At 31.3% G+C, this 27,714-nt stretch overlaps 1 protein-coding gene across 2 annotated transcripts in view; it reads left to right on the top strand.

The window, feature by feature from the left end:
• Positions 1 to 10,413: 10,413 nt before the first annotated feature.
• Positions 10,414 to 27,714, top strand: part of LOC127703272 (ETS-related transcription factor Elf-1-like) — a 34,807-nt gene continuing 17,506 nt past the window's right edge. Inside the window, exon 1 of one of the 2 annotated variants that reach the window (XM_052207789.1) lies at positions 10,414 to 10,586. The gene's annotated coding sequence lies outside the window, so the exon portion shown is untranslated. Of the gene's footprint in view, positions 10,587 to 22,786; positions 22,831 to 27,714 lie in introns of those variants that run through there. The other variant, XM_052207790.1, reaches the window with a different exon arrangement.

Below are 27,714 nucleotides of genomic sequence, written 5' to 3'. Positions count from 1 at the left end.
GATGCTGGTTATGTAAATTGCAACGATGTATGTTAATTTGAAACTGGATTTCCTTTTTGCTTTGTTTTCTCGAAAGATTTGGAAGATTCGAATGGTTTTAATGAAGTAAAACCTGGTAAAAACCAGTTAAAATATAAAATACCAGGTTTGGAAAATGACAGTTGTTTTAGCATACTTGAACTAAAAGGATAGGACCATTATAGTCACTTAAGCAGACCTGACCCGAGTTGCATTTGATTATTGCTATCCCCTGACGTCCGTTGTACGTTGTTAGCGTTGTGTTTTCAATAATATTGTATTCAATGAATTATATCAACTACAGGTTTTTTACTTTAAAAATCGTGGTTTATTTCTTCCTGTAGATAAATATGGGGCCTTGATCTAGAACATGGGTGAAAAAAAAAGAACTGATTAAAAAACATGAGCTATTTCTTGGCAATCCTTCCCATACTGAACTATACGTAATTGTGAATGGAAAACACTATGATGAACTTCCATAACTTTGGTTAATTTGATGCAAATCTGTCATTGTAAACCTTAGTTTGATAGGGACCCTATGGAAATAAATGTAAACAACTTCTCCTTAAAAACGGCAGATATCCACGGAACATGCAATAAATAATAAAAAAAAAAAACAACAGTACCATGAACAATAAGAAAAACAAGTACACAACACACTTTAACAGAAATACTGAAGGCTGAGCAACACGGAACCAAACCAAAAACCGGGTATGATATCAGGTTTAGATGAAACAGTTGCACATATTAGATTTGCATTATGCATGAATGATTATATGAATTTGTAGTGTGGATGCTATCTGAAAAACAAAATAGAAACAGGATGGTATGCTTACCATTCTACTGCCGACTTTAATGTGCATATCAGAAGCTTAGAGCATGATATTAAATAGTGTCTTTAAGTCGGTTATATTTTTGTCTGATAAACTTGATTTTATTCATCTGAGGATGCAGTTATTAAGGCTGTGGATTTTCAATAAAAATTTCCGTTCGTCTTATTAGCATTAAAACAACAAAAGGGCAGATAATCATTTACGTTTGAATACATCGTATTTAGTGCTATATCGACTGATTAGGATTTCAATTTGATGACGCATTTTACAGGAAGACATGTCAAACTAAATGAACAAATTATCCTGCGATTTGTCCAGTCTTTTCTCTTATTTCTAAGTGCCGCTTGGTAAATACTATTGGCGTGGCTAGGTATTTATACATCCCGCCATTGTGGTATTGTGCTATGGTCATTTTTGTACTTTTGTCTTTCATTTTTGCTTATGTACTTTGTCTATAATATGCCATTTTGTTTTTCTTTATTTGTTTTAATAATGATTAAGAATATAACAAAATGTTGACTGCTGTACCCCGATTTTTGACATTTTTACCTACTATGCCTTTGTTTTGCTCACACAGTGTTGTCAATATAATGGAATGCTATATGACTGTCATACAAGTGCGAGGTTTAACTAGCTATAAACAAAGCTTAATCCACCATTTTTTATATAAGGAAATGCCTGTACCAAGTCAGGAATATGACAGTTGTTTTCTATTCGTTTGATGTGTTTGAGCTTTTGATTTTGCAATTTGATAAGGGACTTTCCGTTTTAAATTTTCCTTGGAGTTCGGTATTTTTGATATTTCAATTTTTGCTTAGTGCAGAAGCTCCAAATATGGAAGTGTTTGGTTTAATTGATGCGGGGATCGAACCTACGATCTCCGGCACTCGATGCGAGCAAGGCTACCACAAGAAACTGATGGTGGTTTCCTTTTATTTAAAGGGTTCTACATTTATCTATTTTTTGTTCATTTAAGTGACAAAAATATCAATGTTTACATTCATCATTACATTGTTAAAAACATTTTACCACATAATCCCCGCCCCACCTTCAGCTTGAAAATACAAGGGTCAATCCCTAACTAATCCCAACTTGTGGTTAACACATCACATAGGCAAAATCTTTGTTCTCACTGTGCTATAATCTGGATAATGCATAGCTAAAGTGTGCATTAGATACCTCAGATACTGCACAGTTCGAAGTTACGACACAGTCGATCAAAAGTTAACAACTTGGTACAACTCAATCGTCTCTAAATAAGAAATACAATTAAGATTGTAAAAGTGATAGGAACGAGAATAAGACTATTTTCTAAAACTTTTTGTAAAAATATTTTGTGTACTATGTAAATACGAAATCAATCCCCAAGCAAAGTAAAACTAAATAATTACTTTTTGTAATTTCTGAAAAAATAGATTTGATTTGGGATAGTTTTGTGCTCAACGGAATTGATTACTATGCAGATCGATATACTTCGTTCAGATGTGTCACATCTTCGAAATTGGTCATCGAATACAGTTGAAAAATAGGGGGGGGGGGGGGGGTTCAATGATGAAAAATTTTACGTTTGTTTCCGTTTTATATTGTCCAATAAATTTTGGTGCACCTCTCTTCAGTTGAATGAAATAAAAACACCAAACTTTACTCAATAACCCTTTTAATTTATGATTTCTTGTGAATCAATAACCCATTTAATTTATGATTTCTTATGAATCAATTTTGAAGTACAATGCACATCAAATGGAGCTTAAACTGTTTGATTGATTAATTGTTGATTGTTGGTTGCTTAAAGTGCAGTAACAAATATTTCATGCATGTTCAAATTAGCAATAAATATAATAGGAAGGTCCTGTAATAGAGGCCTTCGGGTCTGAAAGCCGGGGAAATTTGGACGGCCACTGGAAAATTATGATATATTGGATAGGGACAGAAATTTTGCCTTGCAACAGGACACCGGATATAACGTCCTCATTCTGACCGGACGTGGCTGTGTACTTGTACATTCCACACAGCCAAACGGACTCCCCACTTTGGCAAAGTTTTTACTGCCGATCGGAAGAAGACCAAGTGACCATATTTGTATTGCCCAATCACCCTTTGGGAAAAACGGTTTGAAAAAGAGGATGTTGGGTAAACGTCAATGAGACTGCAATCCACCGACAAAAAAATAACAGGCAAAATACAGTTTTCAACAAAATACAGGAGTCTACACAACATTCAAAACTCTAAATTGTTCCATATCTTTTTAAAAAATGTGAATATATTTAAAAGAAATCTTTAAAACTTTAAAATTAACGTGACCATTGTAATAAAGAAAAAGACTGAAAATAAACAAAAAATATATACTATAAAAGTAGCCAACCTTTTTTCTACCTAAAGGTTTCCTTTTATATACAAGAGAACTCGAAGTCACAATCCCGTCCTTATGTACCAGAGATGAACACAGAAATGATTCATTTGTCACAGTTACAATATTGTCCTCCTTTTGTCCTTTATGACTAATCACCAAACGTTAACTTGCCATGAGCTACAAGACGGGTGCCATCATTTGAGGCAGGAACCGTTTTTCCGTTCTAAAGCATCGGAATAAAAACTTATGTTTTACTGGTGTTTCATATGGCCAATCCTTGTATCAGCAGTCTCCAAGGCATTGACTAATTGTAACATACTATTTTTTGGTAACGCTAGAAACTTGTTAGCTGAAAATCTGGTGTTGATGTTTTCGGTAAATCTATAGAGAATGTTTTAGACAAAAGAGACCTTTGTACCCTGGGGTTCTAATGAAAACAATATTTGTTGTTGAATAGAAGTGTCCATCTTGTAGTACCTACTAGATTGAGTGATTGCTTGATATTCAGTTTCTAGTATCTTATGCATAATCAGTGCAAGAACAAATTAATAATCAATACACTATAGGTTCTGACAAGTGGCTGACCAAAATGAAGTACTGCACTGCATAATCAAGGTATGTTGGATAGGGCAGGGATATTTCCTTGCAACAGGCTACCCATGAACCCCTCAGATATTTGTTGCAAGGCTTCTTATATTTGCAGAGAGCATGACAATGACCTTCTACAAGACGTCGGATTTAACTTCCCAAATCGTATTGGACATGGCTGCGTTCTTCAAGTTATACATCCCACGAATTGAACTTAGATAATTTTGATAAGAGTTTACTATTTTACCTTGTGAAATTTAATGTTGAAACCCGATTCAAAACATATTGACTTCTGCAACTTGATAGTGATGAGTTGAAACTTCTGACAACTTTTCAGATTTGTTAGATACATAATTCCTGTGTAACAATACTTTAAATTTTCCAATATGATGAATTACATTAACTTAAAACTTAAAATTTCTCAGGTACTTTTTAAACCTAATGACGTCATATTTGGTCAGCAGGTTAACAGTGATGAGTTGAAGCGTGTCACCACTTTTCTTGTCTGTCAGATATCTAATTCATGGTTTATGAAACTTTGATTTACGAGTGGGTATGCTAAGCACGACATCGCTGGCAAACTTGTTTTTCTGTTCAAGGGGAGATAATTCAATTTGAACACTATAATAGTTGTGGTATGATTGCAAATGAGACAACATCCTACCAGAGACCAAATGACACAGAAGGTTAATAACTTTAGGTCACCGCACGACCTTCAACAATGAATAAAATCCATACTGCCTAGCAAGCTATTAAAGGACCTGAAATGAAAAATGCACAACAATTAAAACGAGAAAACTAACGACCTGATGTATGTACAAAGCACTAACGAAAAACAAATATGATATACAGTAACAAAAAAAAAAAAAACACTTAATTACAGGCTCATGACTTTGGACAGGCACATACAGAATGTGGCGAGGTAAAACATGTTTGCGAATTCCCAACCCTTCATTGTCCAAGTTCCATTGTCCATTACAAATGCATGATACATCTAATACTTACGTAAGGAATAAATTAAGAATGAGTTACTGTCCTGTTTCGCACGTCTGTAATACGGGATCTCGATCATGTACAGCGAGTAACACTGTGAATTTTGATCACACATAACAAAAACAATCCTTTCTTACACTAATATAATGGAAATTGTACGATGTTTGGGGTTTCTGGGAATATCATTGACCGCTTAACATGCTCAAGTTTAAAACATGTCTTATAAATGCACATTTATTGTAATATACACATCAAATTATGCATATGAATTATCAAAGCAAACTTAATTGTATTCTACAAACAGTTGCGTAAATGAAAAATAATAATCTCTAAACGTTTTGAGTTTAATGAAATGCGAAACTGAGTCTTCAAAAAGAAACGTTACTCTAAACTTTACTGTTATAAACTAAAAACTTGTATACGTTTCCCTTTGTGCTCGTGATGAATGGCAAATTTCTGGTGACAGATAATAATAAGAAGTTTGCAAACGGAGCAAAACTGTATGACTCAGTCATGAATATTAATATATCGTTATTTTTTATTTTTGGTGTCATAAATATTTTTGTTTGCGAAATAAACATGTAATTGCGGAAAGGATGATTAGAAATCAGAGATAACAAGTATTAAATGTTTCAACAGATTTGCTTCAAAAAGTGTAGAATATTTAGATCTAGTTTAGACACAACCACAGCGACATGTAAGCTATACATGTAACATGTTTGCATTAGTCAGTTATAGATATGGACCAGAGCTATAGATATGGACTGATGTTTAGAACTGATTAAATTGTTTGAGCTCTTAAATAGTTTGAAAACTTTTTATTCCAATTACAAGCTCTCATAATTACCTTTTTTAATAAAATGAAATTTTTCAATTCTTTATTACTTTGAACAATACAGTTCATTAGTATATTATGCATAAATATACAATTTACAAGTTGTATAGCGTTTACAAAAACAAGAACTAAGTCAAACCTTTTCTTCAAAATAGAAATTTAAAAAAAAACAGTGAAAAATGTTTTGTTTTTTAATTTTACGACGGAAAGGATTGTTCTGTACTAATTTATTTTCTAATTTAGATCATGATTTTATTTTTCATGTCGATTTATATTATTCCAACTATTTGAGTTATTCTTGTTAACTTCATATACTGTGACCTTGGAATTCCTTTGATCTATAAATTATCCGTCATACGTCATAACTGTGTATAGATACATGTCTATTAAACATTTATATCTGTAATAATATACATTCTTTTAATGATTTGAATTGTTTTGTCATTAACTAATATGACATGTATGTGATCTTGAATTACTTGACGTGGTTAAACATTTCTCACGCCTATAAATCCTACTTTATGAATGAGATGAAATACTTCAAGTCAAGTATAAGCACACTATTGAGACAAGTATAGGAAAGAATAATTTTATTGTAACATCAAAATAAAAACTTTTAATCTTGTTCTTTTATGTCATGACGTACAACTTAAGATTATGTAATAACTCCTTAAGATAACACGAACCATCAAAAATAAAGAGTCGATCATGTATTCCCCGGATCATAACATTTAAAAAAATCTCAATAACTTTTAAGCTACCTAATTTCGCTGACTAAATGTATCGACATATTTCCTTTTCGAAAAAGACAGATGCGGATCCAGGATTCTGAAAAGGGGTGGGGGCACACCAACAAGAAAACGTTGGGAGAGAGACTCGTAAGAAGTCTCAGCATTAACCATATATGTAGCTCCATAAAGGGTATCATTGCCCTTGCCCCCTCCCTAAATCCGCCTCTGACAGACGAAACAATGAAACTATTGACTACCTTTTTGATTCGGTATTTCATGGACTGCAATTTTGTTTTTTTCTAGTATTTTGTCTGCATCTTACATTGTACTTAGATTTTGTAAGGGTTACTTTTTGTCTTTCTAAGACCTTTTTAAAATCCTTCATATCATGGTTAGATATTAAGTTATTATAGTCCTGTGTTTCTGGTAATGGTTAATGGTTAATGGTTAATGGTTTCGCAGTAAAATTTTATGAACTTTCTTTTGCGTTATGAAGCCAAAGCCCTGCAACTACTGCTTGAATTTTACTTAAATGAAATTAATGTCTACGAATAAAAGGCATATTGAAATATTGCATATTTTTCATTTTAAAAAAATGAGTTAATTCCTTTATGTTTAAATATAATCTACAGTCTTGACACTTTATTTTTGATGGTTCGTGTTATCATAAGGAGTTGTTATATAATCTAAAGTTGTACGTCATGACATAAAAGAACAAGATTAGAAATTTTTATTGAATTCTTTCAAAGTTTTCATGTCGGGGCCTTTTATACCCGGCTATACAGATTGTTTTTTTTCCTCATTATTGAAGGCCGTATGGTTACCTATAATTGCTTACATCCACTCTATTTGAACTTTGGTGAATAGTTGTCTCGTTGGCAAACATACCACATCTTCTTATTTTTATACATCATACTTTGACACATATGAATCCTACACAATAAATATACCATATGCCAACCTTTATATATTCTGACGAAACGTTTACACAAGAAGGACAATTTTTTTACGGGAAAACAAGGATTGTTTAACTGTTTATATCCTTGAGTAAAAACATACAGATGTCAACATGTTCAATGCAATCTTTTTACATATTTATTTCATGTTCTATTAAATATCGTGTGAAATACATTTCAAATAATCGGAAAAGTTTTGTTTCCAAGTCTATATATGATCAACAAAGTCGCACGGTATGGCGTGATATTCATAGTTCATACCCGTAACAAAATCCGTCGACACTCAAACTTTTCAAAGTTTTTCCAAACTGTGTTAAAATTATCCTGAAATATGATTCATGCGTTATAACACGATTTTACCCCATATTTTGTTTTGCTTAAATCTTCTTTTCACTGAATACCCGGTAGATAAAATTGTTATATTTATGAATTAATATAAGCAATGAAAAACAAAACGTTGTACTAAATAGCTTATTAAAAAAGCACCCATCTCTTTTGGAAAATATTAACACATTTAGTGTTCTTCACGACCTTGTTCTCATAAATATTTCTCGTGTTTTGTCCGATTCCGCAACAGAAAATCTTAAATTTATGTGGAATAGTTTCATGGCTAGCATCAGATGCAGAGACAGGATTTTAAAAGGAGAAAGGGGGGAGCAAACCATGCATCCACCTCTGGGCATTCGACATAATTTCATACACAGACTATGAGGATACGGGAGATGGTGACGGTGTGTACCAGTCCAAGAGGATGAATTTTAGTAAGAACGCACAAGAATAATTTGCAAAAGGTTTTACACTTTTACTTTGCTAAAACAGTTGTAAAGATGATATTTTTTTACTCGAATATATATTTTTTATAAGCCTCATTGTTACAAATGGTGTTCATATGGAAATTACTTGTTTGGCTTTAAGTGCAACATTCACGCTGTAAAGTGCTATATCTTAACATTTATTTCGCATATAATCATTAAATTTTGATTTTTTCTTAATCATTTTTCCCAAACAAATGTCCGCTAATCATGCACTTAAAATATGATTTCAAGAGAACATAAATTGAATTCGTTTGACCGCGATAGTGGAATAGCCAGGTTTAGCTTCAACAGAATTAACATACAGGCTTGAAAAATCGTTTTAAAGTCTTATTTGTAAGTGTCAAAATGGCTTGAAACTTAAATTCATTTATGGAATCTTTTAACTTTTTTTTTGTCGTCGGACATACATGTATTTTTTTTTGAGTTTATAAAAAAGTAGCAATATCAACAGTCCAAACAAATAGCGTGAAGGTAATTAACAGTAATAAACCAAAACTACAGAACACAAGGAAATCGACAAAGCAAGAAATTATATACCGAACTTTCAAAGGTGAAAAAATCAGATTGTTTAAACCCAGTTATTTTACAATCAACTGACAACAATGTACAAGCTTTTTTTACTACATAATTGAGATTACCCTATAATGGCTATCTTATATCTTATTAATGTGGCTTACATGGGTACACTCACAAACTCTCTTGTTCATCCCCAACGTACTCAAAAGTATGTTACCAAAACAACAACGGTAGATGTGATGCTGAATTCACTACGGGAGTGGATATGTCAATGTGTGTATGTAGAAACTATACCTAAATACACAGTTTAAAAAAAGAATATTTTTGAGGCGTTTTAGAGTTACAGTACCTATGTGTACATGCATGTAAAAATGTACACATGTGGTTTTAGAGTTACAGTACCTATGTGTACATGCATGTAAAAATATTCACATGTGGTTTTAGAGTTGCAGTACCTATGTGTACATGCATGTAAAAATGTACACATGTGGTTTTAGAGTTACAGTACCTATGTGTACATGCATGTAAAGATATTCACATGTGGTTTTAGAGTTGCAGTACCTATGTGTACATGCATGTAAAAATGTACACATGTGTATTTCTGAGTTTCCATTACATAGGATAAACCATGATTGATTGTTTTTACGTTTAAGCCGGTTCTGTTTGCTGGTCTATAAATGAAATTGCTTCAAGTTATTTGAGCAAGTTCAGCCATCTGTGTTCTATAAAAGAAAAACGAAGGATATGAGGTATCAATCCATGACACAAAATCATTCACGCACAGCAAAATCACACAAAAAGCAAAGGAACAGCGCTTGTATTGTTGTTTTTCATCTCAAAGTCACAGTGAGGCCTTCAACCCGGAGCAAACAACTCTCAACGTACTGTAAGTTTAAGACGGCAACTAGCACCTGTTTGAGCGGAATTCTTTGCTATGCACATTTTGTTTTGAAAAAAAAATATATTTATAATAGTTAAAGTCTTTTAAACGTGTTTCGCATTATTTGAAAATTTGATTGTTCTGATTCCGCTAAATCTTCGAGGCCAAAATTAGTCTGACAGCCAAATGTTAAACATTGGATCTCGAGTTAGAATACCAACAGATGGGGTTATCCTCCCTAAAGCGACAGTTGCTATGCAGATACGTTTCACCGCGTTTCACTACTTTTATTTGTTTTGTCTCCTTCAGTTTTACCTTAAATGATAAGATCTGAGTGAACATTTTCGATTATTTCTATATTTTATGATAGTTACATGTAGATAATAGGTGAATGATAAAAAGTTCAAAACTTTATTTTAACACGAGCTATAAAGACATGTTGTTGCATGTGTACAATTCGTAGTAAAATTAACGTAAATTTAAAGTACTATCATTTTAATATTTGAGGTTAAAAAGTATAATTTTCATAATTGTCGCTGTTGAATTGTTGATTGTACTTATTTTATAGATAAAAAAATCAATTGAGTCACCCATTTATAAAACCGCAAAATGAACTTTAAAGTACACTGGAGTACTAGTTTACCTCAGTTCAAGATAGACAACTCTTCTTTGAATTTACATAAAAATGTATTGCACTAAAGTAAATATTTTTCCGTTTTTATTTTATGTTTATACGTCTTTGTTAAGTACAAATTCCATCGTAAAAAAAAATATATTAAAAAATTGTGAAGTGCATTTGATGCATTGTCAGTCAAAATATTTTCAAATTAATAAATGAACACATAAACATGCACACCACACTCCTTTAGTTTGGACACTTTGACAAAGAGAAGTCACTTAGTGCAATCAGTTCTGTTGGTAAACACTTGAAATTTATTTCATTTATTATTTCAACTTAGTAAAAGTAGCCTTTGTATATGATTGTGGTGTAGAAATATTTAATAGTGTTTGCTGTTTTAAAATTGTGAGAAAAGAGACTGAAAAAATGCTGGACTTTTACCTACCACGAAGGTAAATACTTAAAAACAAATATTATTAAGATCTTTCCCCTATGTGAGGAAAGACCTTATTGTTTTTCTAATTTATATATATTTTATTATAAAAATATTGCATCTGCATGTATCTGTTTGTATATATTTATATGCTATATCATCTATTAGGAAAAAAAAAAGAAATTAAGCTATACAAATTTATCATTAGAAAATACTAATAGAATTATCGTAAATATAGCATATCGAAAACAATGTTTTAACAGAATATACAAATATTCATTAAAAAATTTTACGCGAATATTATGTTCAATTGTGTTTGGTAACTTAGAGCTATTTTTGTGTTTGGTTAATTTGTATATGAAACAATCAACGTTTTATACAAGTGAAAAACTAAAAAGTAGGACCACAGAAATGATTCATCCGCAAATATTTGACAATGTAGTTAGAATTACTTATTGATGAATCCAGTCGAACGCAAAGTAATTGACGTGTTCTTTCTTTCGAAATTTAAGTAAAATCATTAGATAGCAATCACAGGAATTTCTATAAGGGTAAGAATTTGTGAACAAATGCCGTAATATCGATTACTTAAAATGTGTAGTAATATCATACATGTGCATACCTGCATGTTAACCTATACTTTAATTTAATGAGCTAGACAATGTATGTCATTTTAATAATATTCATTGATATTGGTTAACCTACATTAATCGGACCATTAATAAAAAAAAATCTTAAATTGATAATATGTCATCCAATATATAATTAACATCTTGGTAAAAAACTTGGAGCAACAAGAAAAAAAAAAATAAAATAACTTAACAATTATTTTTTTCTGAAAATATACTGAAATAACAATAAAAATATATAGATAAATAATTAAATAAATATATTTATAAGGAAAAAACAAAGACGATAAAATTGAATTTTCGTTGATTCCTTAGATTAATTTAATATGCATCGAAAAAAATACTAATCAAATTAACATTTCGTTTTCTTTTACTTTTCCGTAAAAAAATATGTAATTATTTTTTTGAACAAAACATCTCGTTGTACTGCAGTTTTTTGTTAAAAAGACAGTCTGCAATTTTTTTTTACCTTTTTTATTTCTAATTAAATGAAAATGAATCCTATTAAAAAAAATGAAAACAACACGTTATAAATTTCATGCGTTCGAAGCGCTTTTCTGAATTTAACTTTATCAGGAACGCTCAATGCCAAATATTTGAAAGCCAAGGATGTATAAGAACCGAAACAGTTGAAGAGATATACGACCAAAAAGGAAAAAAAAATTAGCCAAATCCATCTAAGGTTTGCCAGAGGGAGTTGAAACCTTAGTTTCTAAATAATTTATTAAATGTTGCGCTTTACATGTATAGCAGTCGTTCTTTATGTTTGTCGATATCTTGTTTTGATATCAACTATTTAATCCACTTTTTTAATGTTGTGAGTTTTTTATATCCTCTTTTAACGAAAACCCGAAACAATTATAATTATGCGTAAATATCGAATGTTTAAAAAAAAATATTGAGGAAAATAGAGGTAAACAAATATAGTTATGAAGCAAAATTTGTTTGGTTATTCACTAATAAAAATTTGTCTGTCCTAAAGTATTTATGGAATATTATTATGAAATGTCTAGATATTAGACGAAACGTAAATAAATATACTTAATAACGATGATTATTGTTACGATTTTATGGTTCTGGTCCTGTCTGGAATAAAATGTACTTGATTTATATAAGACGAAGAAATACATGTAGGTTTATATATAACTATATGAACATTAAAAATTTCATTTCAATGTAAAATATTTTTATTTACAAAATCCTAGTGTATTGTTTTGTGTGTATAAATGGTATGCTGCCCATCAAAGGTCCTTAATTGAAACAGTAAATATTCTTATTCTTATAGTTAACAAAATATTTCTAAAGGTATAGCATGTTTTTCAATGGTTTGTGAGGTGTTGATATTGTGCGGGAAATTATCTCATAACAAGTTTGCCCGCTTTATAAAACATGTCTTTCTAGCTTTTTGAGTTGTTTTGAAATAAAACATGCTTACACTTTGTGCTATTCTTCTTCCAAATGCCTATGTGGTCAAGATGATTTCTTTTAAAGTAATCTTAAGCGTAAACTAGATCTTTACAAGGCCTTTGATCGGAAGATGATTCACTGACGAGGCCTTTCTTATTAAAATTTTAACTCTTAAATAATATCTCTCTTTTTCTGTTTTGCTTCATAAAATATGCATTGGTAAGTCCTACAGTGTTATATCACATTACTTCTGTAAAGTCCTAAAACATAGTTGCTTGTATTTTTGTGAGATATCCATAAATATTTCTTCACACATGTTGTATTCTCTTTCGAAATGCAAGATTTTAAATTTTGTAAAAAAAATTGTACGTTTTCAGGATACAGCATTGTTTTGTTTGATTGTGTGGTTCCTTTTTTGTTTGTTTTAAAAAATATCTTGTATCAGGAAACCAATTCTTCCTAATGGAGATATATATATACACGGCGAAAAAGATAAACAAAGTAACGTCGCGAGATACCTAACATATTACATCTCCTCATTGGAAATACATTTACTGCAAAATCTCTGACAAATGTTTGAATATGATAATTTATAAATACTTTTTATTTCTGATTCGATTTTTACAATTTGATTAATCAATTGCATGTTTTGAATCTATTATGGTTAATATGATTTTTTAATGAAGTTTATCTTATATTCAATTTAAGTACAAATCAGCATTTGTGTTAACAATACATATATATATACATAATACATACATATGAAACAATACTATACATATGCGATTGTATATGTGAACAAATTAGGCTTTCTATGCACCATCTATATAATTTTCTGATCATTTTGTTTTTATTTGAACTCTCATATCCACTGAGACTCCATTTTTACCACAAACTAAATTGCAGGAAATCCAACAATTAGCTACAGCTAGCGCCATGACATATCTTTTCTTCAAACTTTGTTGATGGTCATGGCTATTTCAATTTTATTTTTATCCCGAGCAATGGCGGAAGATATACATAATCGCCGTATACATATGAGTTGGTTTCAACTTTGGGTTGGGGGAGAAAACAATTAAAACCTTTAGCTTATCAATGATTTAATCTACTATTTTTAAATGTGAAAACTTTACATAGTTTTGACATGTCTGAAACAAACAAAATGATATGACCACTAAATGTCAAGTTGTGTTTAAGTTAGTTTTCAAGTACATTTTCCGTTCAGTAGGATCTCAAATGTTCATATTTTGTTCAGGTTTGTTCTTAACTTTTTGGGGTAATTAAGTATGTTTTGATCAGAACAATAAAAGCTATAAAGGTTGAACCGATCTCAATTGGTCGCATGCTAAGTGGCTGGACAAGTATTTATCGCTTACAAATAGTTTGAAAATTTACTGTAAAACTTATGAGTTAATGATATTTTGCTCAGAGTTTGTTTAGATGGCTAACTTGATATCAAAATGACCGAATCAGTATAAAATCTATTCACTAGTGGAAAATAAACAAATTTTCCAAATGAGTTTCAAGATACAATTTGTAAAATTAAAATGATATGCTGAACAACAGTCTAGGAGCAAGTTAAAGTATAATAAAAGGGGATGTACACTGACCAAACAATTAGGTTAATTGTCTAAACCTTTAATTTGCCTAGGTATTCGCAAACTATCCAGATGCGGATCCAGGACTTTGAAAAAGAGTGGCCCCAAAATTAGTCAACGTTAGGAGCAAATTATGTAAAAGTCTATGCATTAACTATATATGTAGCTCAATAAGAGGGGATATGCCCCCCCTGGTCCCCTCCTAAATACGCCTCTGCTATCATCTTTATATTTTGACATGAATTTACCGTAAGATGTAATATATAGGAGGGCTTGTTTTTAACACGTTATAACAGTTGACAAAAGGTTGTTATGGTTTCATTTTCGAAGTATTGAATTTCTTTTTTCTGAGTACTGTATCTTAATTTCCCGCATATATGGTAATGGGATTTCTCTTTAGATTGGTTATTAATGACTTATGTTATATACGTGGACAGTGACTTCCTATATAAGTGAAGTAAAATAGCTGAATCAGATACATTTGCATCATGTGTCCTGTTTTACTACAAAATGAGTCAACATCCAATTTGAACACGAGAAATCATACACAGGACATGAGGTTAGGGTTCCAATAATTAATTTTGACATCAAATCTGAATCCCTTTACCCTGCACATGTTTTTTTATTTGTTTTAATCTTACTATTCATTTTCATACGAATATAAATAATTCTAAGGATATTCCCGAATATCTAGCTTTTTTGTCCGTATGCTGTTGGTTTTTTTCTGTGGTAACATGTTCTTGTTTACAAAGATGAATAAAAAAAGACTTGCAATGAGATGGTGTTAATTTTTAAAAATAAAAAAAAATAAAAGGAATACGTTTGTATATTGAACGTTGACATGTTTTTGGTACTCTTTTTTTATATGTATAATACATAGTGGAATAGACAACAGTTTTCTCTTATCTCTTAAATCTTCATATTGTGTTCATTGTTGTGACTTTATAAAAAGATTACATGATTTGTAAAAGCTGAAGTCGAATGAACCATTGATGGAAAATATGAAGCATTTGTACTTCAAAGTTGTGTAATTTGAGATATGCAGAAATATAAGTAAAGCTCCTTTGTACTTTAAAACTGAAAAACAAGAAACGCATAAAACTTAGTCCCACTCCTGTATAACCTAATTCTTTTATACTTCAAAACGGAAAATGAGATACACAGAAAATAAATCAATCTGCCTCTTATAATGTTTCACATTTTAATTTAAGCTCAAATAAAAAACCAGTTTGCCTTATTTCAATATGCAATAACCCCTATTGGTAGACTTTGTCACACTTGGTGATCTAATTTATAAAGGGCGAAAGATACCAAGGGGACATTTAAACATCTTAAGTCAAGAGAAACTGGCAAAGCCATGGCAAAATAAGACGACGATGAGACAAATAAGTTCACAAAACCCTAGCACAGAAAACTACAGACTCAGCAAAACGAACCCACTTAAAACACAGGGTTAATATCTGGTGCTTCGGTAGGGTAAGCGATCCTGTTCCACTAGTGGAACCCGTCGTGTTACTCATTGTACAAAGTCGGTGATGAATCTCATTCAAAGCTTTCGCCACAACAAAATATGCTAATGATACATAACTACATTATTTCAAAATTGACGATTTATAACTGGTTTCTAAATACTAAGTAAAATGATATGCTATATATATTCATATTAATATCCTTTTACTGTATTTGTAAACTATTGTGTGGTTTTATTGTGTTCTTGTGCGGTTGTTTTCAACCCGATTTTCTATTATTGAGTTTTATTTTAGGAACAAATCATGTCTTATGAGATATTCAACAACTAATAAAACGACATATCCGATTTCTGACATTTTTGTAAATACTATTTCAAATCCAATTGACCTTTCGTAGATTGTATTGACATGATGAAAAGTGCCTATGTTCAATATACATGTATGTGCCAAGTTTAGTTAATTCACTCGGGACGTCTTGAGTTTCAGAATTCAAATAAAGTAGACTCTTTTGGTCGCAAACGATTCCAATGTTAATGGTATACTATTAGCATAAGAACCCAATTAAAGTTTTGCCGTCAAAATAAAATCACCAAGGAGTGTTTCACAGACCATAGACGGTGACATATTAACTGATAAAACGAGTTAGGAAGGAGACATCAAGCGGTCAGACAGGTCTTTTGTCGTCTTGATTATTTGTGACATTATTATTCTTTAAAATATAAAACACACCTTGTTGTAAACCAAAGTATCCTTCAATCTGTGTACATCATTTTTTCTGTACAATAAAAATATCCACAAACTGGGGATCAAATCATTTTTTCGAATAGTACTTTGAAAATAAGACTTCTTGCATCTTATCTTATCGTATACTCAAAAAGTAAAAAGAATATATTATTTTAAATGTTGAGCAATCAATGTTTGTTTCAATTTAATCTTTGATCTGTTTGCAATATCAAAATAATGAAACGTGTGTTTTTTTTTATTTTCAAGCTTAAAATGCGAATGTACATAGTTAAGCAAATATAAAAGTGATCTACAAAAGTTACTACCGAAATAACAAAATAAGTTTATGCGTTTGTGAATTCTTAAGCTGAAAAATCCTAATATACATAGTTTTTTGCAAATATAAATTTAGTGTTTGAAAGTTACAACCAAATTCTTACACCATGTCGTTGTAAATATGAGCTTGAAAGAGAAAGACAAAATAATGCAATATTTGTATTGTTCGTCATTTGTCCTCTTATACTCACGAAAATAAATAGTGAAGAATGTAATTTACACAATCAGTGACCAGCGAACAGAGGATTATTGGCAACGTAAAACGATCGTTCAAGCAGAAACATTTAACCTTCTAGGAGCAAATGGGTTCTTCGCCCCCAGTTTTTGTTGGGGTTTGTGTAAGTCATTCTCAAGTTTATTGCCTTGGTTTTTGTGGAGTTTTTGTGTCTGTTTATCGTTTATTTTTTTGGTCATAGTGTTGTCTGTTTGTCTTTTGGTTATAGTGCTGTCTGTTTGTCTTTTGGTTATAGTGTTGTCTGTTTATCTTTTGGTCATTGTGTTGTCTGTTTGTATTTTGGTCATATTTCTGTCTGTTTTTCTTTTGGTCATAGTATTGTCTGTTTGTCTTTTGGCTATAGTGCTGTCTGTTTGTCGTTTGGTCAAAGGGTTGTCTGTTTATCTTTTGGTCATAGTGCTGTCTGTTTGTCTTTTAGTCATAGTGCTGTCTGTTTATCTTTTGGTCATAGTATTGTCTGTTTTACTTTTGGTCATAGTGCTGTCTGTTTGTCTTTTGGCCATAGTGTTGTCGGTTTGTCTTTTGGTCAAAGTGTTGTCTGTTTGTCTTTTGGTTATAGTGTTGTCTGTTTGTCTTTTGATCATAGTGTTGTCTGTTTGTCTTTTGGCCATAGTGCTATCTGTTTATCTTTTGGTCATAGTGCTGTCTGTTTGTCTTTTTGGTCATATTATTGTCTGTTTGTCGTTTGCAATAGTGCTGTCTGTTTGTCGTTTGGTCAAATGTTGTCTGTTTATCTTTGGTCATAGTGCTGTCTGTTTGTCTTTTGGTCATAGTGTTGTCTGTTTAACTTTTGGTCATAGTGTTGTCTTTTTTACTTTTAGCCAAAGCGTTGTCTGTTTGAGTTTTGGTCATAGTAATGTCTGTTTTTCTTTTGGTCATAGTGCTGTCTGTTTGTCTATTGGCCATAGTGCTGTCTGTTTGTCGTTTGGTCAAAGGGTTGTCTGTTTATCTTTTGGTCATAGTGCTGTCTGTTTGTCTTTTAGTCATAGTGCTGTCTGTTTATCTTTTGGTCATAGTATTGTCTGTTTTACTTTTGGTCATAGTGCTGTCTGTTTGTCTTTTGGCCATAGTGTTGTCGGTTTGTCTTTTGGTCAAAGTGTTGTCTGTTTGTCTTTTGGTTATTGTGTTGTCTGTTTGTCTTTTGATCATACTGTTGTCTGTTTGTCTTTTGGCCATAGTGCTATCTGTTTATCTTTTGGTCATAGTGCTGTCTGTTTGTCTTTTTGGTCATATTATTGTCTGTTTGTCGTTTGCAATAGTGCTGTCTGTTTGTCGTTTGGTCAAATGTTGTCTGTTTATCTTTGGTCATAGTGCTGTCTGTTTGTCTTTTGGTCATAGTGTTGTCTGTTTAACTTTTGGTCATAGTGTTGTCTTTTTTACTTTTAGCCAAAGCGTTGTCTGTTTGAGTTTTGGTCATAGTAATGTCTGTTTGTCTTTTGGTCATAGTGTTGACTGTTTTACTTTTGGCCATAGTATTGTCTGTTTTACTTTTAGTAATAGAGCTGTCTGTTTATCTTTTTGTCATAGTGCTGTCTGTTTTACTTTTAGCCATAGTGCTGTCTGTTTAATTTTGGTCATAGTATTGTCTGTTTGTCTTTTGGCCATAGTGTTGTCTGTTTGTTTTTTGGTCATAGTGTTGACTGTTTTACTTTTGGCCATAGTATTGTCTGTTTTACTTTTGGTCATAGAGTTGTCTGTTTGTCTTTTGACCATAGTGCTGTCTGTTTGTCTTTTGACCATAGTGCTGTCTGTTTGTCTTTTGGCTATAGTGCTGTTTGTTTGTCTTTTGGCCAAAGTGGTTTCTGTTTGGCTTTTGGTCATAGTGTTGTCTGTTTGTCTTTTGGCCATAATGCTGTCTGTTTATCTTTTGGTCATAGTGCTGTCTGTTTGTCTTTTGGTCATAGTATTGTCTGTTTTTCTTTTGGTCATAGTATTGTCTGTTTGTCTATTGGCCAAAGTGTTGTCTGTTTATCGTTTGGTCAAAGTGTTGTCTGTTTATCTTTTGGTCATAGTGCTGTCTGTTTGTCTTTTGGTCATAGTGTTGTCTGTTTTACTTTTGATCATAATGTTGTCTTTTTTACTTTTAGCCATAGTGTTGTCTGTTTGAATTTTGGTCATAGTATTGTCTGTTTGTCTTCTGGCCATAGTGCTGTCTGTTTGTCTTTTGGTCATTGTGTTGACTGTTTTACTTTTGGCCATAGTATTGTCTGTTTTACTTTTGGTCATAGAGCTGTCTGTTTATCTTTTGGCCATAGTGTTGTCTGTTTTACTTTTAGCCATAGTCCTGTCTGTTTGACTTTTGGTCATAGTATTGTCTGTTTGTCTTTTGGTCATAGTGCTGTCTGTTTGTCTTTTGGTCATAGTGTTGACTGTTTTACTTTTGGCCATGGTATTGTCTGTTTACTTTTGGTCATAGAGCTTTCTGTTTATCTTCTGGCAATAGTGCTATCTGTTTGTCTCTTTGTGATAGTGCTGTCTGTTTATCTTTTGGCCATAATGCTGTCTGTTTGTCTTTTGGTCATAGTGCTGTCTGTTTGTCTTTTGTTCATAGTGCTGTCTGTTTGTCTTTTGGTCAAAGTGTTTACTGTTTTACTTTTGTGTCTGTTTGTCGTTTATCTTTTGGCCATAGTGTTGTCTGTTAATCTCTTGGTCATAGCGCTGTCTGTTTATATTTTGGTCATAGTGCTGTCTGTTTGTCTCTTGGTTTTAGTGCTGTCTGTTTAACTTTTGGTCATAGTGTTGTCTTTTTTACTTTTTGCCATAGTGTTGTTAGTTTGAATTTTGGTCATAGTATTGTCTGTTTGTCTTTTGGTCATAGTAATGTCTGTTTGTCTTTTGGTCATAGTGTTGACTGTTTTACTTTTGGCCATAGTATTGTCTGTTTTACTTTTGGTCATAGAGCTGTCTGTTTGTCTTTTGGCAATAGTGCTGTCTGTTTGTCTCTTAGTGATAGTGTTGTCTGTTTTTCTTTTTGCCATAGTGCTGTCTGTTTGTCATTTGGCCATAGTGCTGTCTGTTTGTCTTTTGGTCATAGTGCTGTCTGTTTGTCTTTTGTTCATAGTGCTGTCTGTTTGTCTTTTGGTCATAGTGTTGACTGTTTTACTTTTGTGTCTGTTTGTCGTTTATCTTTTGGCCTTAGTGTTGTCTGTTTATCTCTTGGTCATAGCGCTGTCTGTTTATATTTTGGTCATAGTGCTGTCTGTTTGTCTCTTGGTCATAGTGCTCTCTGTTTAACTTTTGGTCATAGTTTTGTCTGTTTGTCTTTTGGCCATAGTGTTTTCTGTTTATCTTTTGGCCATAGTGTTGTCTGTTTTTCTTTTGGTCATAGTGCTGTCTGTTTATCTTTTGACCATAGTGCTGTCTGTTTATCTTTTGGTCATAGTGCTGTCTGTTTTACTTTTGGTCATAGTTTTGTCTGTTTTTCTTTTTGTCAGAGTATTGTCTGTTTTTCTTTTGTTCATAGTGCTGTCTGTTTATCTTTTGGCCAAAGTGTTGTCTGTTTGTTTTTTGGTCATAGTGGTGTGTTGTCTGTTTTACTTTTGGCCATAGTACTGTCTGTTTTACTTTTGGTCATACTGCTGTCTGTTTTACCTTTGGTCATAGTGCTGTCTGTTTTATTTTTGGCCATAGTGTTGTCTGTTTATGTTTTGGCCATAACACTGTCTATTTTTCTTTTGGCCACAGTGTTGTCTGTTTGTCTTTTGGTTGTAGTTTTGTCTGTTTTACTTTTGGCCATAGTGTGGCCTGTTTTTCTTTTGTCCATAGTGTTGTTTGCTTTTTTTGGCTACAGTTGTCTGTTTTTCTTCAACTCATATTTTTTAATTGTTCCCTTTGTATCTTTTATCCCTTATTTTACACATGTAAAGTGTAAATTGATTCATTAATTCGTGTCATTGTTTCAGTAGTGCAAACTTTGAATAAACTTTGAATAAACAAATAAACTCCTTAATCAATTTTAATGGCATCTGTAATCTCGTGGAAGCAAAAGTCACCATCTCAATCAAAGGAGTGGGGGCATTAAGGCCCGGTTTTGGCCCAAGAAAAAAAAATGTTTGACAACTATTTCAAATTGGCATATAATGTTTGGACATGCATAAGGTCATGAAATATAAATGAAAAACATAAAAAATTTTATCTGATGACGTCACAATTACGTCATGATATGTATCGTTTCACAAAAACGATGAAAAATACAGAATTTATGCAGTTTTCGGTCGTTATTTCCATTGTGGAAACATCGTGCGCAGCCAAGAAAAGACAAAATAATTTAAGAGAAGCTTTGTTATAACTACTGACGTAATCTCACAAAATATAAAGTTGTTTCTTGGGTGCGCAGATACTTTTCCAATCTAAAATTTACTTAAAATTTGATGAAAAACAAGGAAAATCAAGAAATTTTACAAAATATGCAAATTTTGTCATGGTTTGTTGCCATGGTTACTCGTTCAATGTGAAACTTGTTTTTATTTTCTGAAAACCTTGTACCTTACTCTAGTTTGGACAAATTTAAGAATATGTATGATAACTTTTAAATTTGCAGTTATATTTGGGCCAAATAAGGGCCTTATTGCCCCTTTTTGAGAAATGAACTCGGCTAGTACGAAAGTTGTCAACATGAAAACTAACAACATACCGATACTTTAATAAACCTAAAAAAAAGAATTTCCATCACGAATGCATGGTATATTTTGTGTATTATCATTAATATTAGTTGTTCATTTGCGACTACTTGTATGTAGATTAATCAAAGGTTTAAGAAAAATTTAATTTGAGAAAGTAAATGCAACAGCTTGGTTAAATATATTGATTTGCATTGCAGCAACTTTTTGCACTAAAAATGGTGATAAAGAGATTTATTTTATGTTTTAAAACCTCCTTATATGACGTAAATAAATGTACAAGGATTTAGCATTCCACTAAAAATATAAAAGGCACTTTGCATATATACGTTTTATCTCAATATATTCTCATATAAAAGTTCAAAGGGAAACGGGAAGCGAGAAATTAAGAAGGAAATCATTATTTATTTTGAAAAATGCAAGATATACAAGTTTTTCAACACAATACCATATAAAGTAAAATATCATATGACAAATCTGCATTATCTGACTAGTCAGGTGATAATGTATTTTTATCGCAATTGAGTCGGTTCTAAATGTGGACACGTGCATGTTGTGGTTTTGTATTAGTGTGCATCTAATGTATAGGTGTGAAATATATTGGGTTTAAATTACTATACTGTGTGATTCATTATCAATTTATATAAGTTAACCATACTAGCATTTAATACTTGTTCTCAGACCTCCCAAAACCAAAAAGATACCATTTAACTAGTATCCAGATTAAAAGGGTTAAATGGGGCACCAATTACCCACATGTATTATCATTTTTAATATTCCTCTTCTAGTGAAAAGGTACATAAAATGGTCCCCAAAGATTCGTAGAAATATTTTAAAAGAATATCATCGTTAAAACAAGTATCAGCAGCACTGCAGAGCAGTATGGAACGAAAAAAGAGTTTGAATAAGCATAAAAATACACGTTTAACATTAGTACATTCATCTACACTCAGAAAACAATATATTACCCCAAAAAACAAGCCGCAAAATGAAGTATTATTTTCCTAATGCATATGTTTTAGTAATTTACAAAGGAGGAAGAACTTATATGATTAAAATTAACAATGAAAGCGTATTCACCCGAAAAGAGCCCCAAATATGATATCATTTGGGAATATACCGAAAAAAGTGTGAGTCAACGTTTAAACAGATACAAAAAGATTCAAATGTAGTGACCTCACTATTTAAATACTAATGTATCTTTATACTATACTATACCGTATGATAATCCATTGCTTCTGGCTAAGGTAAGCAGTATGTACTTAACTTTAGCAAAACACATTTCCAATCGCAATTACTATTTTATCAATCGCTATTTATTGTCTTATAAGAGAATAAGTATTGCATGTTGGTACATGTATATATATGCTGTGTATATGCGCACAACAAACTTTGGCAAGTTTGATTTTAGTGCTAGTATATGTATTTTTTGAAATATTGCAAATTAACACGTTATATTTAGATTTCTGACCACATCGACATGTGAAATAGTAAATAATTGAAAAGAAGCTGACATGAATAGATTAAACAAACTTTTAATAAATCTATATCAATAAAATTATGCATGTGCATCCTTCTAGCTGAAAATAGACATTTTACATAAAAATTATTGAATTGTGAATAAATTAGAAAAAAGCAACATTTTAAGAAATTTAATTTATTTATAATTAATAGAGGAGTTTTCATACTTTTCTTGATGGACTTAAGCAATTCAAAGTCATTCAGTATTATTCTGCGTATACTTTGCCCCATTTTTTAATTCATTGTATATTTTTCTTTTTTTTTACAAAAATACTTTTAGCTGTCCTTCTTTTCGATTTTCAATTTTGATATTTTCTAATCTACTTATTTTTTTCAACAATTTCTATCAGCGATAATAAATTTAAAAAAAAACATTGTATTTCTTGCAATCATTGTTTTTGCTCTCTTTTTGGTGGATATATTTCACATGCTATCTTAATTTTAATCATATGATATGTTGTTTTTAAATTAGAACTCTTAGCGACCTCTTGAAATAATTAAAATTCAAGTGTTGCGTTCACCCGCAAATTTATAATGTCTAATTATTGCTTCCGTCAAGTTATTCAGAAATAACAGCTTTTCTTTTTTTTGACACTTGTTTTTGATTTATCTCAACTTGTAAGTTGGTACAGATGTATCATCTTGCGTAATAAATTCATGTTTTTTGAAAGAATAGTTTTTGTCTTTAGGGGAACACAGTTACAAAAATGTTTTGATCATATATTTAAAGAAAAAAAAATTAGAAAACATTATTAAGGTTGCATCTTAAGTGATTAGCTGTATTGGGCAACAAGCAGCATGCAGCTTTATGATTTTGTTCCAATTATCATTTTTTAGTCCTTAAATTTTGCTCTTTATTTAGTTTTTAATTACTCATAATACATGATGATAAGTGATTTTTCTTATAACTATTAATATAAAAATAAGGAAAATGGAATGATTGCCAATGAGACAGCTATCCATCAAAGACGTAAACAACGTCAGATACCCGAACGCGCTTCAACAATGAGCAAAATCCATATCGTATAAAACTATTAAGGGCCCCGACATAAACAATTTGAAATATTTAATTTTTATTTTGAAATAATTAATAAACAAACGTGAGAAAAAATAAATAGATAAATAAATTTATCAAAAGACACGTTCATTATTATTTTTTCATTGATGAAATGCAATCTAATAATTCTACTAACAACAATTTGTTTTTTTGCCATAGTTTACACAGTAAATTATAGTGAGTATCAATACTTTGACTGTTAATGTATTTCCAATACTGTTAGTATATTTAATTCAAAATATTATTGTGGTCAAAGAAATCGAACGCATAGTCACCAAAAAAAAAAAAAAAAAATCCCATATGTGTTACCATAGCGGCAGCTTCCTGACAAGGGAAGGATTTTCACAAACCATTTTTCCATGGGTTAAGTGTAAAATTATACTTATGTATTATTTTACTCTCTATGTATCCAAGAATGGAAAGCTGCATATAAAAAATATATGTACACATACTGTTGACTAAAATATAAACTGACTGCCAAATGTTTTCCTACTTAATACTATTTATAATAAATAATGTTAGCAAAAATGTGATAAATTACCGAAGAATATTTTACTACCGTAACAGTTTGAGAACTTTACTGAATTTTTCCAAAGAATAAATTTAACAATAAAGTACTTAGTATAATAAGCAAAAAATTAAAAAATAGGCTCCTAAGATAAATAAAATATGACTGCAGAAATTACTAGATATACGATATTTTCCTTTACAATTCAACCCTAAAAAAATTAAAAGTTTGTATGAAAAATTAACCATTTTGGATAACGTTAATGACGAGCGAAATAAATAGTAACTGTAACAGCCAAATAATTTAGCAGAACTGGAAACTAGCGTCAAATTAAGTGAATATGTTCGATTGTGTTTTTTTGTTGTGTTTTTTATTATTATTTGATTATTGCAAAGTTGGGAAAATTGTCGGATCTTGCACTTTCTGTCAAACAAAATATTTCAATTACTAAATAGATTTTATAAAATATAAAAATTTACAACCTTACAACCTTACAGTTCTTTATAAAATTGTAAAAATTATAGATAGAATTGTTAATCATTCCACAATGTAGTTTGAAGTTTGAATGCTTTTACAGAGACTATGCATTGTTTTCGCGTTACATTAAACTGTTCATTATTTGTATACGATAAAAAAGAAGATATAATTGCCAAAGAGAAAACTACATGTATCCACCAGAGTCCAATGGACAATGATATAAACAACTATGTATACAATTTAGAACTATATTTTTATCAGATTAATATCATCCCCCTCGGCGGGATTCAAAAACAAGATTTTGAGAAACGAACGGCAACACACCTTGCACTAGTACTGTTCCAGCTGTCTAGACCACGAGGCAAACTGGACTATATAATAACGTGCGTGTTGTGACTTTGTATCTTGAATTAATGCGCCGTATCTCTTCTTTTTCACTGTGTATACTTTTTGTTTTGGATTCAGCCAAACACTGCTTGAACTTCATTTTTGTATACGTATAAATATGTATTTTTTTTTTTATCTTTTGAAGAACTTATGATAATATCTGATTCCAATTGTATGGTATCTGAATTTAAACAAAAACGAGGGAACCAACAATTCAAATAAAATAAAAAATACACCGATTAACAGAACGTTTTATGAATTATTTATTAAGAAAAAATAAAGAATTTTACTATAAAAATAAAAGAAGATGTTCTATAGTTGACAATGAGACGCATTTCCTCCCGTTACGAAATGGAATAGACGATAGCAACTATAGGTCACAGTGAGACCTTCAACAATCAGCAAAACCCGTACCGCACAACCAGCTATAAAAGGCACCACCGTATCTGCATTTATCCTTTTTGTCAGCTTCAACTTGGTCTCTAAACGTTTGTCTGAAAGTCATTGTAAACAGACCGAATAATGAAAGGTATGTTTTATTGTCCAATTTCACTTCTGGTTGACTTTTAGTTCCCAAGGGGAAAAAAGTATAGTTGCAACCGCCCATCTTTCTAAACTTTGGCTATTCTTTAATGTCCCGTGTGGTTATGCTCTGTTTATAGATTGACCTCCATCAGTATCACTCAGAGCAAACAAAAAATGTTACACATGGGCAATGAAAATGAACATACAAAATTGATAAATCATTGTCGATTTGAAACATTGGACTGTTGCGGTTGTAAATTTATTGACCCCTTGTATTGCATACAGTAGACCTAATTAGACTAACTGGATGTATAAATATCACCAGCAGAGTAGTTATTGCTTTCAACTAAAATTGAAAAACAGTTCTTTAACTTTTATAACCATTTGAACGATGAAATTAAAAACTTTGATTTGTTCCAAATTGGATTTCTGATTTTTTTTTATATATAAAAGCAAATTCTATTTATCTTAAAAAAAAGGATCGAAGAAAAAAGAGAACTACACACCTATCTTAATTTCTCAAACAGTATTAGTGAAGTTTTAATTCCGAAATATCATCTTATTCTTAAAAAGAATATAAAAAAAAAGAAAAAAAAAACCCAGAAAGTTAAAAATTAGAATTTATTTATTTTTGCTAATTATAGGACCGTAGACAAATAAATTTCAAACACTTCTTCCTGACATCATAGTTAAATCGACCCGTTGATCGAAATGAAAACACTTGTTTGATTAAAACTGATATAAATATACATTGTAACCGAAATTAAAATTTGAAACAAAAAATACTCATATCAGTCATATTTCAGTTACCTCTGATTAGAAGATTACTACAGTACCGACGAAAAAGAAGAACTTTTGAACTATATGTCCGTTTTTAAAATTATGAATTTGAACTTCTACTGGAAAATAGTTATATTTTGTAGAAGGTGACACATTATCCATTGTAACATGCCCCCTGCAGACACCTAGGAAAGTTGTCACAAGGGTTCTTTTACATGCAGGGAACGTGGCACTTAGTCTACACGAGGCATATAAATTAACGTCCAACCTGATGTGGCTGGGTTTTTATACATCCGGCACAGTCAAACGTACGCCCAACTTTAGCCAGGGTTTTACGGTCGTATCGTGGGAAGTATAGGGATGTTCATATAATGAGATTTATATTGTTCGACTAATTGTGAATAGATTATCAAATAGAAACTGACTCTCAAAATTCCAAAGTTATCCCCAAATCTTTCGTCGTCATGGAATCAATAAACTAAAAAAAAACCTGTTGGTTTCCGTATTTAAAATGAACTTTGTCATTCTTTGACCATTTCGAGTTATTTAAAGACAACATTAACAATTAACAATGAAGTTAGATTTGAATTGGCAATGTGAACCATCAGTCTGAGATCAAATGACTTTCGAACTTATAGAACGACAAAAGTTGTTAGCCTCGTTTCTGTCATGCCTAGCTGGGTCTCTGTTTGATTTAGTCGAGCGTTTGGTTTTGTTATATTCTATTGACTTTTCCTTTTCTAATTTACCTTGGAGTTCGGTATTTTTGTATTACATTTTTGCTTACATTACACAAATATATATATATATAATATTTTTATATTTAGCCATCAAATGCAGTTTCTTGATATTTTTTTATTTCTGCTTTGTTGTTAC

This window comes from Mytilus californianus, unplaced genomic scaffold (assembly GCF_021869535.1).
Source record: "Mytilus californianus isolate M0D057914Y unplaced genomic scaffold, xbMytCali1.0.p SCAF_5, whole genome shotgun sequence".
Lineage (NCBI taxonomy): Eukaryota > Metazoa > Mollusca > Bivalvia > Mytilida > Mytilidae > Mytilus > Mytilus californianus.
This window is presented reverse-complemented; position numbering and strand designations above follow the sequence as displayed.